The following is a 20,610-nucleotide window of genomic DNA, read 5'->3' on the forward strand; positions in this document are numbered from 1 at the left end:
TACCATATGTTTGCACTCAGAGGTCTAACAGGAGAACAGGAGAAACCTAACAGAGGACCAGGGGGAGGGGAAGAGGGAAAGAGAGTTGGGGAGAGAGAGGAATGCAAATCATGAAAGACTATTGAATACTGAAAACGAATCATAGACTGAAGGGGAAGGGAGAGGGGGGAAAAGAGGTGGTGGTGATGGAGGAGGGCACTTGTGGGGAAGAGCACTGGGTGTTGTATGGAAACCAATTTGACAATAAACTATTTTAAAAAATTAATGTAAATGATTTCAATCTTCTGCACAGTAGTTCAATGGGCTGAGGTTAAAGATTTAACTGTGAGGAGCTTAGAAATGCAGGACCTGGGCTTTGTATTTTTCCAACGTCCTTTTGACGGAGAGTCATACATTTCAGGTTGTTCCGGAGAAAAGAAATGGAGCCTCGAAGTGACACTTTATCTTCCTTCTGCACGTGCATGTTTCCACTGGAATTTTTTCCCCTTCCAGCTGAAATGAGCTATATAGCTTTTATTTCAAACCTTTTATGAAAAAGCATCATCTTTATACTCAAAGGTTAAGTAGGACAAGAAGTCTTAAAAAACCTTTTAGGGGCGCATGGGTGTCTTAGTTAGTTGAACGTCCGACTTCAGCTCAGGTCATGATCTTACGGTTCGTTGGTTTGAGTCCCGCATCGGGCTCTGTGCTGACAGCCCAGAGCCTGTAATCTGCTTTGGATTCTGTGTGTTTCTCTCTGTGTCCCTCCCCTGCTCCTGCTCTGTCTCTGTCTCTTTCAAAAATAAATAAGCATTAAAAATTTTTAAAAACCAGTTTAAATGGTCCCTTGGTAAGATTGGTCAAATTTCATTTTCCATCCGTCAGAACATCTCTGAAATGAGGGATTGTGTGTGAATCATTCTTCTATTATCTTCAGAAGAAACCAAAGGGATGTCCAACAAATTCATTCCATTTAATGTCTCAGATACCTTCCTATGGCTTTATTCTCTCCTGCTTCTTCCTATCCTTGATTTGCCAAACATTTACGGCACCCTGGTAAGTGAAAGGAAATCAAGATGTCTGAAGAATCTTTTTATTTTAATAGTTTATTTTCAAATTGGTTTCCATATAACACCCAGTGCTTCTCCCTACCAGTGCCCTCCTCCATGACCATCACCCCCTTCCCTCCTCCCCCCCCCCCTTCAGTCCATGGTTCGTTTTCAGTATTCAGTAGTCTCTCATGATGTGTCCCTCACTCTCCCCCGCTCTCTGAGGGATCTTGAAGAGCTTAATGGAAAGAGCCAGATCTCTACAGAAGAAGAGACAGCCAGGTAATAAATGAATGGCCAGTGGGCCAAGTTCTATCACAGTCAACGTTGGGGCAAATGCACCTTCGAAAATGCCCCCGAGCACACTGATCTGAAGTTAGAACACTGCGTTTTGGGAGACCTCGGTGCAAAGTTAACAAAGATACAGTTTTCCTGCAAACGCCTGCACCATTTTGGCCCCACTTGGGGGCAAATGTAGGAGACCATCGCTTTCTCCCGCAAGGCTCCCTGAAGGACAGAAAACAGAATGTCCTCGTGGCTTTTCCCCCCTTTCTCCAATGTCTCCAATGCCAGGATGCATCCAAAATATATGATGCTGCAGAAACTGAAGGTGAGGTCCTGACTTTCGGAATCAACTTGGCCGTGACTTGCAAGCCGATATTGAGCATTTAGCAAAGGTCTGAGCTCAGTAACGCACTGGAACACTCATACCATAGTTGGGGGAAGAAAACCCCTATCTGTAGATCTTGTAAGATAATTTCGGGATTTTACAAGGTCAGGGGTTTACATAGGAAAAAAAAAATGGCACCTTCTGATAGTAACATCTTAATCCGCAAGCTCTTCCGACCTGCCCAGTGCCCACGGGAAGGCTGGATAAGTTGGACATTCACCAGATTTTTTGGCAATGGATCTGCGATTTTAATAGATAGTGTGTTTCTTAAGGGACAAAACTACTTCTTGCTCAGATTTGATTATCCCCGTGTGCTAGGCGTATGATAAGTGTTGGTGAGTGTTTACTTCAGGCTGCGTCTGCCTAATTCCGATCCCCGTGTGCCTGATGTAATAATTCAGGTGACCGTACCCCTTAACATGGAAACGGTACCTTATAACACAGTGTGGGTTTTAAGACACTTTGCACGTTCATTATTTCATCTAATCTGCCCACAAACTCCTTTGAATTGGCATTGCTCCGTGCTTGGGAAATGCGGCAATTAGGCAAAATAAGAATTCTTCGTGATGCCCAAGGTCCCATGAGGATCAGGCTAAAAGAGCCATGATATAGTTTTACATACATATCGTTTTATATATGTATATATATCGCTTCATATATTTGTATATACTTACATATTTATAAGATATATATTTATATCTAGTTTTGTATGTTCACATGTAGTTTAAGATTTATTTGCTATATGCAATATGTATTAAGTATACCTATATATTAAAATATAAATGTAATACATGTTATATATTTATATCTAGTTTTATATGTTTATATAGTTTAAGATATATTTGCTATATATAATATATACAATATGTATTAAGTATACTTATATATTAAAATGTAAATGTAATATATGTTCTATATTTATATCTAGTTTTATCTGTTTATATATACTTTAAGATATGTATTATATACAATATATACAATATGTATTAAGTATACCTATATATTAAAATATAAATGTAATACATGTTATATATTTATATCTAGTTTTATGTGTACATATAGTTTAAGATATATTTACTATATACAACATGTACAGTATGTATTAAGTATACTTATATATTAAAATATAAATGTAATAGGTTATATATTTGTATATACAGATTTATATTTTTCAATATGCAAAATATAACTACATGCATCGTGCCTGAGGACTCATCTAAGCACAGTGCGCATGTTCATACGCCTTGCAATGCAAGCTTTACGGAAAACCCAGTTTGGTGCAAAATAACCCCGGACGATCGCCAGGGGCATGCAGTTCTGAAGGCCGGCCAGCAGGTGGCGATGTTGATTTAGGCGCAGAGGACGGACCCTTGGAGGTGGCCTTCAGGGACAGGACCAGTCTTCCTTAAAACCTGGCATCTCCAGGCACCCCCCTCGAGGGCTCTGCGTTGTTTTAACTACACCTGCAGCTGCTGAGGCCTGGAGAGAGTCAATTCTGCATCATTAGCGTTCCGACCTGATGTGCTGAAACCGCACTTTGTTCGGGGCGTCTGTCCAAAGTCCCATGAACGCGTGCATTCGTTCTCTGTCGAACATGCAACGGAAAAACAGAGCTATGCGCTCTCTTTCCAGACAGATGTTTGATTATGGACGTCGGTTCCAGGACAGGCTCGTGTTGCAAGAGGCATCCGAAGGCGGGAGCAAGGGAAGACACGGCCCCACAGGGGTGAAGGTGTGACCCAGAGCCAAACAAAAAACAAAAACAGGCAAAAAAAAAAAACCCACCCAATTGAGGCTGGGACTTGACGAGATGCATTGAGCCTAATTAAGTTAATAAACCCTGCAGTAGGTTGCACAGAATTTTTAGTTCCTGTACATTAACACATGGGCCGCCAGCAAGAGAAGACGGGAGAGCGGAAGATTTTCACCCTCCAGAGATGAACCCAAGCCCCAGAGAAATCCAGGTGCTTCCCAGACAGGAAGCAGGAACCTAACAGAGTATTTATGGAGCAGGAATGCCGTTCTCACGAACAGGGCAGTGATTCCGGACAGCCTGGTAAGTCACCGCGGCTCTGATTTCGTGCACACGCAATAGTGTAGGCATCACATCAGTCCTTGCTCGGTTCATTCACTCACTCATTCATTCACTCATTCATTCATTCATTCACTCATTCATTCAATCGACATATGCTGAACCTCTACATACGGCATGGACCGCACCGAGACAGAAGCACGGAGCTTCCAGGCCCTTCTAAAAGCTGTTCGACCTTCCACGCTGATTCTACAGAGAATTACACAGAAGATAACCTGTGCTTCTGCTGATCCCAATTACCGACACCCGGCTGGTACTCAAGGCTGTCGAGGGCGTGAAAAGAGCAGGAAAGTTGATAAACGGCCACGGAGAGAGAATGTGGAGACGTGAGAAACAACTATGAGGCGAAATGCCGCACGGGGATGCTGGGACTTGGGGGGGGGGGCGGTGACCAGGCAAAGCAATGGCGGCTAGAAAATGTCTGGAGTCTAATCACAATATACCCACGGCCAGTCCTTAGTCGTGACAACCATGCCACAGATGATCAGTGAGATCCGAGTAGAATGTGGCACAGACACCACACGAGGCACCTGCAAAGTCTCTATAAACTATGACAACCTTTGTGTAAATCTCAAATTATTTCAAGACAAATAAATCGACTGTTCTAGCTTTTTAAACACGTATTTATCATTTACTTAGTTATTGTGAGAGAGAGAAAGAGAATGAGCAAGGAGGAGCAGAGACAGAGGGAGACGCAGAATGCAAAGCAGGGTCCAGACTCTGAGCTGTCAGCACAGAGCCTGATGTGGGGTTCGAACTCAGAAATCGTGAGATCATGACTTGAACTGAAGTCAGAGGCTTAACCTAAGGAGCAACCCAGGCTCCCCAAAGTCTATTTTTAAAACTATAATGATAACATTAATAAAAACCACAGCAGATGATATTCAGCTACTAAATGCTTGAAAATAAACTCAACATCTTTAGTCATTAGGGAAATGTGATTTAAAACTATAAAACCAAGGGGGTGCCTGGTTGGCTCAGTCGGTTGAATGTCTGACTAAATTTCAGCTCAGGTCATAAATCCCAGGGTTGTGGGGCTGAGCCCGGCACCTGGCTGTGTGCTCAGCATGGACACTGCTTTACATTCTCTCTCCATCCTCCCCTCTCCCCTGCTCACTCTCTCTTTAAAGTAAAGACATAAAAATAAAACCATAACCTACTGGTGAGAATGTCTAAAATACAATCTATTTTTAAAATCCCAATAATAGTAAGGGTAGGAACTCTTAGCCAGGGCTGGTGGGAATACAGAAAGGAATGACCACACTGGAAAATAGTTTGGTGGCTTCTTCTAACATTAAACCTCCAATTATTATATGAACCAGAAATCTCCCTCCTAGGAATTTACCTCATGGAATAAAAAATGTATGTTCATTCACAAACCTCTCAGTGAGGAGTGTTAATCGGGCTTCTGTAATTGTGAAAACAGTGGAAACAGCCCAGATGTCCTTTGCTGAATGAAGGGCAGACCGACTGGAGCCCATCTGCAGACTGGAACAGAGTCCAGCCATAACAAAGGGTAGAAGGGCTCACACACGGAGCAGCCTGGCTGAGCCGCAAATGTGGTCATCTCAGCGCAAGAAGCCAGCCTCCAAAACATGCATTCTGGGTGAGCCATTCTAGAACGTTCCGGAAAAGACCTCCAAAGTGTTCATTTAAGTGGAAGAAGCCAGCCTGCATTTTAGGCATTCTGTGTGGTCCCATCAAAGAACGTTCTGGACAAGTCCTCAAACATGTAACTCTAAGCACAAGAAGTCAGCCTACATACCAAGCATTCTGTTTAATCGTTTCATAGAATGTTCTGGAAAACAGCTCAGAAGTGTTCATCTAAGTGCAAGAGGCCAGTCCCCATGCCATGCATTGTTTTATCCCTTCACAGAATGTTCCAGAAAAAGACTTCAAATGTGTTCATCTCAGTGCAAGAAGCCAGCCTCCAGAACATGCTTTCAGTGTGAGCCATTCCAGAACATTCTGGAAAAGACTTCAAAGTGTTCATCTAAGTGCAAAAAGCCAGCCTCCGTACCATACTTTGTGTTTGATACCTTAATGAGATGTTCTGGAAAAGACCCGAACAGTGTTCATCTAAGTGCAAGAAGCCAACTTCCATACCAGTCATTCTATTTGGTCCCTTCAGAGAATGTTCTGGAAAAGTCCTCAAATGTCAACTCTAAGCAAAAGAAGTTAGCCTGCAAACCAAGCATTCCTTTTGATCATTTCATAGAATGTTCTAGAAAAGAGCTCAGATGTGTTCATTTAAGTGCAACAAGCCAGTCCCCATGCCATGCATTCCATTTGATCCCTTCATAGAATGCTCTGGAAAAGACCTCAGGAGTGTTCACCTACGTGAAAGAAGCCAGCCTCCATAAATGCATTTCGTTTGGTCCCTTCACAGAATGTTCTGGAAAAGAGCTCAGATATACTCATTGAAATGCAAAAGGCCAGTCCCCATGCCATACATCCTATCTGGTCCCTCCATAGAATGTTCTGGAAAACACCTCAAATGCGACCACCTTTGTGCAAGAAGCCAGCCTTCATACCATGCATTTTGTTTGATCCCTTCATAGAATGTTCTGGAAAAGAGCGCATATGTGTTAATCTAAGTACAAGAAGCCAGTCTCCATGCCCTGCATTGTATTTGGTCCATTTATAGAATGATCTGGAAAAGACTTTAGACGTGTTCATCTAAGTGCCAGAAGCCAGTCTCAATACCTTGAGTATCTGATCCACTTATAGAACATTCTGGAATAGACACTATCAGCACAGAAACAGACTGGTGGTTCCTGGGTCTGAACCTGTGGCAGGGTATTGGCGACAAAGCAGAACAGGGTGATTAGGCCTTGAGGAGTTGTCACCGACTGTATGTTGTCGGCCTGACACCAGTGTATTTTCATGAAAACTATCAGGACCCAAGAAAAAGGGACTTTTCTGTATATCACCAGAACAACCATCACGGAAATCATCAACGTAAGACAACACGAGGCCGTGCCACACTCCCGGAACATTCAGGACTGCTTCCAGCGCCGACAGGGGAAACATGAAGCCAACAATGGGCTCAGCACGCATCCGCACTCAGTCACCCCAGAGCCTGAACAAGGATTCGAACCCAGGTCAGGGCAGCTCCAAGGTCCGAGTCTGTGCAAGGCCGTCTTCACGGCTCGGGCTGCCCGGCACCAGGGTAAAGGCTCGAGGGAAGGATACGGACGCAAGGGTCAAGATGTGGCAGGTGCGTGTCATAACCCACACGGAAAAGGACGCGTTTGATTTCGCCCATCCCTGAAAATACTCATCCAATAGCTGGCTTGCTAGAGTGAGTCAGGTGTGAGAGCTACACATAATGACATGCCCAGTGACACAGTTTTTACTCAAAATCAAAAAAAAACGGGATAACTTGTCTTAGCCGAAGCCCGGAGCTGCTCGTCTGCCCCGGCGCTGGGTGGCACTCATAAGGTCCGCGGCGTTAGCTGCGTCTCGGTGCGCTCGCTTGCCAGGTCCCGGCGCGCTCTTGTCCCTGCGTTGACTGCATCTTGTCGCGGGTCCTTGATCCTGAGGGAGGGAAGGAAAAGGCAGGAAAGGGGAGCGCAGAGAGTGAGGACAACACACGCGTATTTCTCATCAAGCCTCTCTTCTTTATTCTTCTTCCTTTCCTCTTACGTAGGATTTTGGGGCGGGGAACTGACCCGGGTAGGTTGTCAGGTAACAGAGTCAAATGAATATTAGAGAAAGGGAAAAAACCCGAAAACGAAACTCCAAACTCCGGACCCAGCATCAAAGGGAAGCCCGCAGAGGAGCGTCTGCAAACGCTGGGGAGGGGAAGCTTAGCGCTGCACACCCGAAATGGGGTTTGATCTTTTGTGCACCGTGGCCATTCTACGGCTGGCCCAGCACGACCGACGCCGAAATCTTGGGCCAGGAAATGGCACTGTCCAGCCTCCAGATGCAGATCTTGCTTTTTGGTTGCTCCCCGGAGAGCGGTATCTCCTTGCCTGAGGCAGCCAATCCCGACAATAACTAATCAGATTTCAGACAGCCCGGTCATTGGGAATCAAACACATAGTGATGGGCTTACTACATCATGTGAATGACTCGTTTTGGGGATCCACATTCTCAAGATGGCTACTCGGCAGATGACCCCAAATGCAACACCCTTAAGAGATGCCATCGGTTTTAAAATGTTACAGATCTGTACATTTTTTACTTTTAATTTTTTTTAAGTTTATTTATTCTTTTGAGAGAGAGAGAGAGTGAGAGAGAGAGAGAGAGAATTCAACGCAGGTTCCGAATTGTCAGCACAGAGCCCAACACAGGGATTGAACTCACAAACCATGAGATCATGATTGGAGCCAAAGTTGCACGCTTAAGCGACTGAGCGACCCAGGTGTCCCACATTAATAAAATTTTTTTAAGTGTTTATTTATTTTGAGAGAGAAAGAGAGGAGGAGGGAGGGGAGAGAGAATCCCAAGAAGGCTCTGCACTGTCAGCACAAAGCCCAGTGTGAGGCTTGAAGTCATGAATGGTGAGATCATGCATGACCTGAGCTGAAATCAAGAGTCCCTTGATAAACCAATAGAGCCACCCAGGAGACCCTAGATGGCCTTACTCTTAAAATTAATTCGCTTGGCCTCGCAGCTTACGGGAAAAATAAAAACAAAAGCAAAATAAAACCAAAAACAAACAACCAACCAGCCAGGTTTTTAATTTCCGTCAGATTCTTAGTTTGAACTTAGTTTAACTTTGTGGCTCAACAAAACCCAAAAGCCAAGTCGAGTCTCTCTGTAATAAACATTATAGGATTTGGTTTCCCATAAGGAAGCTTGGACTTATGTGAAGGTGGGTTAGAAAGAATTAGAAAAAATTTTAAACGTCACTGAAAAATGGCTTTCAGGCACCAATAGGATTCAAGTTCAAGATTAAAAACTGGGACACATTCACACATGCATTTGTTGTGGGATGTGATTCACCCAAATGTGAGCAAAAAATGTCTCTGTGATTTTCAAAAATAGTGCCCCAAGTTAACCATAGTTTAAAAAGTATAGGGGTGCTTCTCATCACAAGCTTGTGTATTTTAAAGCATTTCCAGGGGCGCCTGGTTGGCTCAGACCGTTAAGCATCTGACTTCGGCTCAGGTCCTGATCTCACGGTTTGTGAGTTCGAGCCCCCCATTAGGCTCTGCACAGAGCCTGCTTGACATCCTCTGTCTCCCTTTCTCTCAGCCCCTTCCCTGCTCACTCTCTCTCTCAAAAATAAACACTAAAAAAAACATTTTTAAAGTATTTATGTTACACTTTTGACTCTGGATGTCAGAAGTCCTGATATCATTTACATTCTTTTGAATTACACTTACATGCAGTCTGTGATATTAAATGCTCCAGTGTTTGTAAGGATTTTGTTCCTCGTCCTCCTACATAGAATGAACTGGGTGTTGGGAGCTTTATTATCCTCTGCTAGGTCCTCAACAACAGGACGACCCCAGTGTCCCTGGAAAGGCACCTTTGGTAGGAAATCACCAAGAAGCACCTGTTAGAGACTCAGTTCTGTAACCTCACTGTGCGTCCCAGAGCAAACGTGATGGAATATGTTGTAAGTCCTCAAGTGGATGAGGGCTTTGGTCACTAGGGTTAAGACCCAACCAGGCAGCAGTGACTCGTTGGTTATAACCCGATAAAGGGAAATGTCCTCATCAGTAGAAGGTATGCTGATTGGGTGGCCCAGACTGAGAGTCACCACATGCATGACACACATTTCAGATCGGTGTGCACTCCCTATTACCATCTGAGTCCTGATTCCCAGAGAAGCTTTGATGGTCGATGACACCCCAGTTGGATCCAGTGGACGTTGATGACACCTTTCTTCAAGTATGAGGTCAAATGGGAGGCACCCAGGGGGCTCAGTGGGTTAAGCATCTGACTTCGGCTCAGGTTATGATCTCACGGTTCGTGGGTTCAAGCCCTGCGTCGGGCTCTGAGCTGACAGGTCAGAGCCTGGAGCTGCTTCCGATTCTGTGTCTCCCCCTCTCTTTGCCCCTCCCATGCTCACACTCTGTCTCTGTCTCAAAAATAAATAAACATTAAAAACAATTAAAAAAAAAGAATCAGTTCATATGGGCGATGGGCACTGAGGAGGGCTCTTGTCAGGGTGAGCCCTGGTGTCACAGGTAAGAGATGACTCACGGGTTCTACTCCTGAAGCCAAGACTACACTGTGTCTAAGAACCAACTAACTTGGAATAAAAAAAGATTCAAGTCTATGTTTCTTGTACCAATTTTTTCAAAAAAATTCAATAAAGCCTAAAGTATTTTCCCACATGTTACATGTAGGGAGGTCCCTTGGGCTCCCAGGGGTAGCTACTATGTTCAAAGTCACAGATTCTCTTCCATCTCCGTTTCTTTCCCAAATCTCAAACGTCCGCAAGCCCGCGGGGAAGTAGGAGAGATTTTGGCTCAGACCGTGGTCTTCCACATATTTTTGCTGTGCTGCACTTGACCCTGTTTGGAATAAAAGCTGTGAGTGAAGGTTATTTGAATTCCTAGGCTTTCGAAAGATCACGTCACTCTGGATTCCATTCATAATCCACTCTGATAGTGCTTCATGCTTACAGAATAGAAACTTTTTTATTTTAAAAAACACTTAGAATTACAGAAAATAAAATGAGAACAAAGTGGTTCCCATAGCCCCCTTGGAGCTGGAAGAGATTGAACATTACATTTGGCATTCAACGTTTTTATATGAAAAATCATTCCGAGGGCTCCTGGCCGGCTTCACCAGTTGAGTGTCTGACTTTGGCTCACGTCACACTCATGCGGTTCGTGAGTTTTGAGTTCTGTCCACACAGAGCCTGCTTTGGATCGTCTGTCCTCTCTCTACTCTTCCCCGACTTGTCTCTCCCATAAATAAATAAATATTTAAAATAAAAGTATTTATATTTATGTATAATTAATAACAGCAATTAATTTAAATGTTAATTTAAATATCATTTATATTTTAAATAGAAGTTAAATATCATTTATATTTTGTTCATTAATAGTAATAAACAATTATTTAATTTAAATATTAATCTCATTACCGTTTATATTTTAAATATCATTCGTGTTTTAAATATATTTAAATAGAATTTAAATATTAATTTAAACATTATTAAATAATGTCATGTTAATAATTATATAATAAATAATAATACTTATTATTTAATTTAAATATCATTTATATCTTACATATATTTTTAATATAATTTAAATATCATTAATGTTTTAAATATATTTTAAATGGAATTTAAATATTAATTTAAACATTATTAAATAATGTCATGTTAATAATTATATATAATATTACTTATTATTTAATTTAAATATCACTTATATCTTACATATATTTTAAATATAAGCTAAATATCATTTATATTTTATTTTTATAATTTATCATTTATATTTTAAACATATTTTAAATATAATTTAAACATTATTTAATAATATCAATTATTAATATTAATATCGATATTTAAATATATTACATGACCCAGCCCTTATGGAAAATATTTATATTTATGTATAATTAATAATGCCAATTATTTAATTTAAATATTAATTTAAATATCACTTATATTTTAAATAGAAGTTAAATATTTATATTTTATTTTTTATAGTTTATCATTTATATATTATATTCTAAATAATTTAAACATTTAATAATGTCAATTATTAACTAATAACTACTAATATTGATATTTTTTAAATATTCCACGAGCCAGCCCTTATGGAAAATCTGTCCCCGTGCATCACTAGATGAGAATTTGCGTGAACATGTCTGGTGTGATTCACGCCCGTGTGAATCCAGCTCTCTGCTCACAGACATCTGCGTGAACTCCGGTAGCACGGTGTCACTTTTCACATTTACGTGACCTATCATTCCCGATGTTCAAACGACACCGACTCATACATAGTTACTTAGTTCACTGGAATTCTCTCTAGCTCTTTATTTCTTCTGTGTTTTACTCCCATTATGTGCACTATCAATGTGGTAGTTTTTTGATAGGACCTGATGTGTTTCTCTTTTCTATCAAGGGTTCTTTTTTAATATGTCTTTTGTGTCTGCCTAATGGATTGAAGAGATGTTTCTTACTTTCCCCTCGATTGGCTTGCAATTTTGTGTTCATTTTCCATTCTTCAGTGTGGAATCCGATTTCATGTGTGCCTATAAAGCATAGATGGCTAATCAGTATCTCTAACTTAGTCCTGAAAAAGTGTTCAAATACTTTAACTGCTACTTCAACACTCATGTTGCACACGGTGTTTCCTGATATTTTACGTGAGACTGCTTTGCATAGTCCACGAAATTAACGTTCTTTTAAGTACTGTAGTTCCCGGTCTGTGGTGCCTGTTGCTTGTTACAGGACGGCGTATTTTCCTTCTAGATCTGGTTGTCAGTCTTCATGTACACGCTCTGAAGATTTTTTTTGCTGTGATCCAAAGTAACACACACTCCAGTGTTTATGTACAAACATTATGTTAGGTCTAACCTTCAATGATATTTTAAATTGAATTTTTAAATGTTTCTTTATTTTTGAGAGACAGATCTAGAGAATGAGACCCAGTGGGAGACTGGTAGAAAGAATCCCAAGCAGGTTCTGCGCCATCAGCGCAAAGCCTGACATGCGGCTTGACCTCATAAACCGTAAGATCATGACCTAAGTCAAGGTCAAGAGCTGGACACCTAACCAGCTGAGCCACCCAGCACCCCCGTGATATTTTAATTTGGCATTAATTCTGTGTTCACATTTATTTCTAGGGCAGTCTATCAAGATACCTATGGTGTCCTGTAATCGAGCATTGACTGAAATTACGTGCACTTTAATTTCTTTCTATATAATAGGCTTTTTCCACAAAGATTTCATCTTTTCAGGTCAGTAACAGTCTAGACTTGTTTAAATCCAGGATCTCCATCTTTCTGGCTGTGGGGGGGGGATTTCTTGCATCCATCAGGCAGGATGTGATTTCCTTCTAGTTTAAACTGAGGTGGTGACTTGTGTTTTCTCTCTGTGTTGAGTTCATGAACACGAATACGGTCCTGGATCCACCATATAAGGTTGTTCCAGTAATAAAATCTGTGTTTCCGATTCAATGCAATAATCATCTGTAGGTTGTATAGGGAGTGCACTGAAACGGAGCAGAGACTACCCAGTCACCTGACACCTGGCAGGGTTAGGGTTAGGGTTAGGGTTGAGTACTAAATCCGTACAGACTGGACTGGCCAAACTCCTTAGTCCCAAGTACTAAGGAACACTTTTGGCAATCCCTGTTGGTTCTGCACCTCCACAGCAGCCACAGCCACAGTGGTGTGCTTGGAGTTCTGGAGCATGCATCCCAGACCTTGGTGAACTCCTGGAAAAGGCAGCCCCAAAGGAACTGCCTTGGGCCCCAGAGGCTCCACCTATTGGGTGTAGTGCAGAATCCAAATGCTCCCACCTCCCTCCCCTTGTCCTCAGCAACCCTAGATTGAGGTCCCATTCAGGGACATATGGCAAGCAAGTCATGGTCTGGAAATAGCCAAGATTTCTATCAGTCCTGGGCCAGGATCCTGCTGGATGAGAAAAGTCAAGTGAGTACTAAAAGCCAATTTGAGTACTAAATCCGTACTCAAATTTAGCAATTAGGAGTTTTGAAATTAGTGATGTTTGAGCTGCATGGCGTAGCAGGGGAGAATGAGAGCCATACGTGAGGGGGAGGGTTCCGTCGGTAGGCTGCCTTAATAGTCACGTGATAGTCCCGAAAGTTGGAACCATCGGTGAGAGTCATGGGAAAGACGGTCCTAATGCGGCGAATCGTAGAATAATGATACCTATCATCAGGTTCTGACTTGTTTGCAATTTTCAAGGGCTACCACATTCTGTTAAGAGGCTCCCAAGGATCAAAGACCTGGATTCGGGTGGATGTGAATCACAGCAGGCACATTCACGAAAATGCGTGTTAGTGAGACACGGGGACAGATTTTTCATGGTTTATGTTTGCAGCACAAAGTTTGGGTTATAGCCAATTCCAAAACTAAAAATATATTAAGAGTTTCGAACTTCTGCATTGTGGAAAAGAGTGCATCTCTCCCTGTCAACCCACACATGCATGGGTGTGCATGCACACACACTCTCCCCGGAAGTGTTGCCCCAGGATGGTGTATAATTTCTCATGTGTGGGTAATCAAAATACACCCTTGAATTGTTAGGATCATTATTTTTCCAGGTGTGAGCCGGACGGTAAATACCTCGGTAAGACTAATGGTTTTTTCTTTTAACACAGCAGATAAAAAATTCTCATTCCTAAGTAATTGTCATTTGGTAGCTTTCCAATTAATATCCCATATCAAGTGTGAAAACCAAGATGAGGTCATTCTTTAATTAAAAATGTAATGGGTTTCTGGGACAACGGTTGAAGGAGTGACTGCATAGTTTCTGACTACTTCCTTTTTTTTATGTTTATTTTTATTTTTGAGAGACAGAGAGTAGAGAAGAGGGAGAAAGAGGGAGACACAGAATTGGAAGCAGCTCCAGGCTCTGAGCTGAAAGCACAGAGCCCAACGCGGGGCTCGAACCCATGACCCATGGGATGATGACCTGGGCTGAAGTTGGATGCTCAACCGACTGAGCCCCCAGGAGCCCCCATTTCTGGCTGCTTCTAAATCCCCACACATGAACAGACAGAGCAAGTAAATCGGAAAGAACAAATCCCACAGCAAATGTTTACAGTAAAAGTGGACCAGGAAGCCCCAGACCCACAGCTCTACGCAGAGGTGGTAATGTCCTTCTTCCGAGCTCTTAGAAATGAAACTCCACAGTCATTATTAGACTATTTCCACGTCTGGTTGTGTGATTCTCTCCATAACAGAGGCAGGTTTGCAAACGCCTAGATTTTAGGAACGGGCTAACTTATTGATTTTAAAAATACAGAAGTGGGGCACCTGCGTGGCTCAGTCGGTTAAGCGTCCGGCTTCAGCTCAGGTCACAATCTCACGGTTTGTGGATTCGAACCCCATGTCAGGTTCTGCACTGACAGCTCAAAGCCTGGAGCCTGCTTCAGATTCTGTGTCTCCCTCTCTCTCTGACCCTCTCCTGCTCACGCTGTCTCTCTGTCTCTCAAAAGTAAATAAAAAACATTTGAAAATAAATAAAAGTACAGAAGCTATTTACATCACAGTCCCCCATATATATCTCTTACATTCAGAGTTTTGCTGTAAGTTGGGCATTGAATTATGCAATAAAGTATGGAAAACAATTCCTCTTGGGCTAATTTTCAGTTGATTTATATATTCATTCATTCACTCACTCACTATTCATTCATTTGAGACAGAAACACAGAGAGAATCCTAAGCAGAATCCATACTCAGCACGGAGCTGGAGGTGGACCTTGATCTCACAACCCTGGGATCATGACCTGAGCTGAAACCAAAAGTCAGGTGCTCAATGGAGTGAGCCACCCAGGTGCCCCTAATTTTTATTTTCTAAAATGCTCACGACATGAATAGACCATCTTTTTATGGAGAGACAACCCAAAGTCCATTCCACAGTAAGAGGATCGAACATTGCTAAGTGAAAACCTGTCCGGTGCCCCTCAGAAATTAACATAAGATGATCATGGTATCTATGTGTAGAGTGATACTCTAACTGAGACCAAAGCCTTCACTGGAATGATGAAATGCTCATAGCAGACGGAAATTACGGATTTCCAGATACCTATGGATTCCCAACAAGAAAGTATAACGGACCTCCTTGTGCTGTGAATCAGTGCTTTCTTTTCCCTGAAACTGCTTCCTTAATGGGAGCGAACACTTGTAAAAACTAACCAAGAATCAGGGGCACCTGGGTGGCTCAGTCGCTTAAGCGTCCAATTTCAGCTCAGTTCATGATCTCGAGGTCTCTGGGCTTTAGTTCCACACCAAGCTCGGTGCTGACAACTCAGAGCCCCTTGGGTTTCTCTTTCTGCCTCTCCATGGGACATAGTTTCTCTGTCTCTCTCAAAATAAATAATTTAAAAAAAAGTAACTAACCAAGAATGATAAAACAAAAACAAAACAAAATTTTTAAAAAATGTCCATCGATGAAAGTAAGACACGTTAAGATCTGGTTGCCTAACTCACATATCTATTAGTGGCTTCAAGCTATGATTTGAAAGGCAAAAATCATCACCTGATTGGTAAAGAAAATAGTGATCTTGACACTTTTGTGAGGGATGGGCTCATTGGCGGTGGATATGGAGACGTTTTAGCGCAAAAGGCAAACACAGGAATTTATGCGATTGACCAGACCATCTTTTATACTTCAAGAGAGGATAGCAGTGGACTTTCAGAAAGCGCTGGAATCAGAACAGGGGGCTTGGAAGCCTCAGAACCATGCCTACAGGCAAGGTGACACTTCCCAGAGAAGAAGCAGGTGCAGCATCACAGAGCGCTCTACATGAAATGTTTGGACCTTCCAAGTTCCCCGGTGGAAGCTGTCATCCCCAGTTCTGTGACACAAGAAGGTGGGCTGTTGGGAGAAGACAAGGACAAAATGAGGTCATGAGGGTGGGGGTCCATGATGAGACGAAGAAGGAACGTACAGGCTCTTGGGAGGGTCTTTGCGTGAACTGGGAGATGGGAGACAGATTGGGAGAACTCAGGTGCGCATTACTGTAGCCTTTGGAAATCCCACCAGGAGAAGGTTTTCCCATGAGCACCTCAGGAAAGGATGGGTCAAGCTATAGACAAGATCACTGCATCTAAGGCCACCAAAAAGGAAGTCTGCATTCTGACATCCCACTGGGTTAGAACCCCTGCCCTCCAGTCCCTGGATGGACCCCCCCTAACTTCTGACCTAGATGCAACTTGGAAAACATCGAAGCTTCCGCAAAGTTCTGCGTCCACTTCTCTGCAATCTGCTCCCCATACAGAGATTGAAATGGCTCGCCACCTTGCTGACCTCACTCTTCAATGCTTCTTGCACCTGAATTGATTCTGTAACATTCAAAGAGTGCACTGATGTTTCTCTATCTGAACTCATTCCATGTATTCCTGCTGTGTAGGATACAGAACATAAGGGCCGCACCTGCTGGCCACCACCTTCTGCTTGTGAAGTTTCCTATTTCTGGGTATTTCGGGGGGTGTTCCCAAACAATCCCACTGTTGAGATCCCCCACAAACACAGGCGTGGGTCACCTGCTCATCCTGGATTCTGCCCTCCTCTTGAGAAATGAACACGGCAGAAAGCTAATTTTTGTTTGCATCCTAAGTTCCCATGGTGGCTCTTCCAGGGAGCTTTCTCCAGGATTGACTGAGTCCATCTCCTGTCCATCCCTTCTTGGTATTTAAGTCTGCTCTGGAATTAGACAGTGACCGCTTTTCTTTGGATGCATGCAGCTTTGGATGGACTGGACTCCACTGAATTTTGTTTTCTTACTGAATTTTGTATCTCAAATGTGTGAAAAATGGATCTTATAATGATGTTATCTGAAATATGGGCGACCTCTTGGCCCATAAAGGGAAAGAAGGGAAGGTGGCAGGAAGGAGGGAAGGAAGGAAGGAAGGAAGGAAGGAAGGAAGGAAGGAAGGAAGGAAAGAAGGAAAGGAAGGAAGGAAGGAAAGAAGGACGGAAGGAAGGAAGGAAGGAAGGAAGGAAGGAAGGAAGGAAGGAAGGAAGGAAGGAAAGAAGAGAAAAAAGCAAGTCAAGAAGGAAGAAAGGGAGAAAAAGATAAAAAAAGAGGGGAGGAGATTTTCTTTAAATGGAATAAACTATATTTGAGGGCAATTAACTCAAAAGATCTATATTGAAAATTAAAATAAGATGATTATGTCATCAGCCTAGCAGGGACAAATGTTCCAAAACATAAGTTGAGGCTGACACTAATAATAAATGAGGGCATTCGACCCCACTTTGTAGACTTAGAGGTTAAGTAGCTGGTCATGGATATCATCTATTAAGGTCAGTTCTATAATACTGATTTTTCTGCATATTCTCCAGCACAGATCCGCAGTGAAAAAAGCACCCCTTTGAGTCTTTATGTGTGATTCGTGAGTTTCCCACACATCTTCTGATGTCTTCCTCTCTGTTTTTTTTTTTAATGTTTTATTTATTTTTGATACAGAGAGAGACAGAGCATGAGAGGGGAAGGGGCAGAGAGAGAAGGAGACACAGAACCGGAAGCAGCTCCAGGCTCTGAGCTAGCTGTCAGCACAGAGCCCGACGCGGAGCTCGAACCCACAAACGTGAGATCTGACCTGAGCCGAAGTCGGAGGCTTAACCGACTGAGCCACCCAGGCGCCCCCTCTCTCTCTGTTTTATCTCTGCATCTCTCGTGTGAGCCCTCGTATGGGATAGACACCCACTGACCTCCGAAAACCTTTGGGAGGAACTTTACTCCTAAACTTGCTTACGTGGGTAAAATGAGCTAATGAATTCTTGTTGAAACGAATTAAATACTTAGAGAGGAATTTTTATGAGAAGGTTTTATAACAAGATCTACAAATCACTGTTATTATGGGTCATTTACTGGGGTGCAGGAAAAGCACCAGAATATAGAAATGGATCTTATAATGATAGTCTCTCAAATGATGCTGAGTCTTAATATTTTATTTCTATATAATCTCTCTCATTGGGATGAGTTTTCCTTGCTTTGTGAATATCAAGTGAGGACATGTGAGTGACAAAGAACACGAACTTTTAAAGTCCACGGACCATGTTCAACGTGGACTCTATTTTCAGTGGATTGTGACCCCGCTCTGAGCTTTGACCACCCCGCCTGTAACAAAGGCGATAATGCTGTGGAGCTCATGGAAATCACGTGAACGTTAAATGAGATATGACGTCCAAAGTCTGGATTCTTCGATAGCGTTTCTTCTTCTTCCCTGACTCCCAAAATCACGAATGACGTCGTAATAATGTGGTAATTTTGACATCTCTGCACAACTGAGGTTACCCGTGGAATCCTTGATTCCAGGGTCACTGGCCTCATAATGGTTTCAGTTAGTCAGGAATGCATTCTTACTAGTTTTGTAATTTTAACTTTATTAAGCAAACACTATTTAAGTATCCTTGCCTTTTCTTTTTTTGGAAATTCAAATAAGGACCAAGACCCATTAAACAGTGCTTCTTTATCCCACCTGTCTCTTCCGAAATAGCTATTATCATCCATTGGTACACACCTGTGTTTCTGCCAATAATATTACATAGCCCTTACGTATTACATAATATAGCTTGGATATATAAGAAAGTACACACAAATAGATATCACGGTAATCGGTGTCGTATATTATAAAGAATCGTGTTTATACAATGATCTCCCTACTAAAAGGCATTGAGACTGTCTAAAAGATTTTATGTTACCCAGAACCCTATATAACCAGCTGATTTAAATGACCATTTGGTTTTTCCCTGGTCACCTGTAATAGTTGATTGCCTTTTTATGGTGCTCATTAAATGAGCTTTGTTTCAAACTGCAAAGTCAAATTGCTTTTATATGGGAAAAACTGGCCCTATGCAATAATCTTAGTCATGAGACCATGCAGCAATTCCTTATTACTTCCAGAAGTTTCTGTTGTTGATTCTTTGACATTTCTTTGATGTAACCATCATGTCTTCTATTTTTTTTTAATGACAGTTTTGGTGGATGCCTGCTTGGCTCCGTCAGTTAAGTGTCCAACTTTGGCTCAGGTCATGATCTCGTAGCTGATGAGTTTGAGCCCCATGTCAGGCTCTGTGCTGACAGCTCAGAGCCTGGAGCCAGTTTCAGATTCTATGTCTCCCTCTCTCTCTGCCCCTTTCCAGGTCATGCCCTGTCTCTGTCTCTATCAAAAAAAAAAAAAAAACCCAAACATTAAAAATTTTTAAAGGACAGTTTTATTTCTTCTTGCCAAACTGAGTAGCTTTGCTTTTCTTTTCTTGTCTTATTGCATCGACTAGGACCTGCAATGTGGGCTTGCATAGGAGAAGCAGGAGGGGATGGAAATGGACTGTTTCGTTATGCAAAATCCACTTTTTCATAAAGAAAACTGTTTGCAGGAAGTTAAGGAAATACCAGTCTTTTCTTAGTTTGTTCAGTGTTTCCACCATGACATGTTTTTTTCTGGAACAACTTATATAATCATCAGATTCTTCTTAACCCTGTGGGTTACAAAAATTTAGTTTCAAGTGCAGAGGCAAGTTTGCAAATGTTCTACCTTCTGCTTTATCATTGTGTATGTTCATTTTTACATAGGTTAACAATCTGTTTGTTAATATTTATGTTGGGGACTTTTGGGTCTATATTTACGACACATTGGCCTGTGGTTTTCCTTTCCTGTCATGTCTGTATCTGATGTTTCTGTTAGTTAAGAAGTGTTTTTGTTTCTGTATATGAGATTTAGAAAGTTAGCACTGTTCTGAGCTGAATTTTACCTGCCAAAATTCACTGGTTGAATTATCAGTGCTGCCACCCCCCCCACGTACCTACTTGTGACTATATTTGGACATAGGTCTTTGAGGTGATGGGGTCCCTCATCCTATAGGCTGATGTACTTTTCAGAGAAGATTAGGACACAGGCACGCACAGAAAGATGACTATGTGAGGACACAGGGAAAAGACACTTTACATGCCGAGGAGAGAGGTGTCAGGAGGAACCAGCCTCAGCCCTGCCTGGATCTCAGACTCCCAGCCTCAGCCCCGCCTGGACCTCAGACTCCCAGCCTCAGCCCCGCCTGGATCTCAGACTCCCAGCCTCGGCCCTGCCTGGACCTCAGACTCCCAGCCTCAGCCCTGCCTGGACCTCAGACTCCCAGCCTCACCCTGGTCTAGATTTCAGACTCCCAGCCTCAGCCCTGCCTGGATCTCAGACTC

The sequence above is a fragment of the Suricata suricatta genome, chromosome X (genome assembly GCF_006229205.1).
Source record: "Suricata suricatta isolate VVHF042 chromosome X, meerkat_22Aug2017_6uvM2_HiC, whole genome shotgun sequence".
NCBI classification, from domain to species: domain Eukaryota; kingdom Metazoa; phylum Chordata; class Mammalia; order Carnivora; family Herpestidae; genus Suricata; species Suricata suricatta.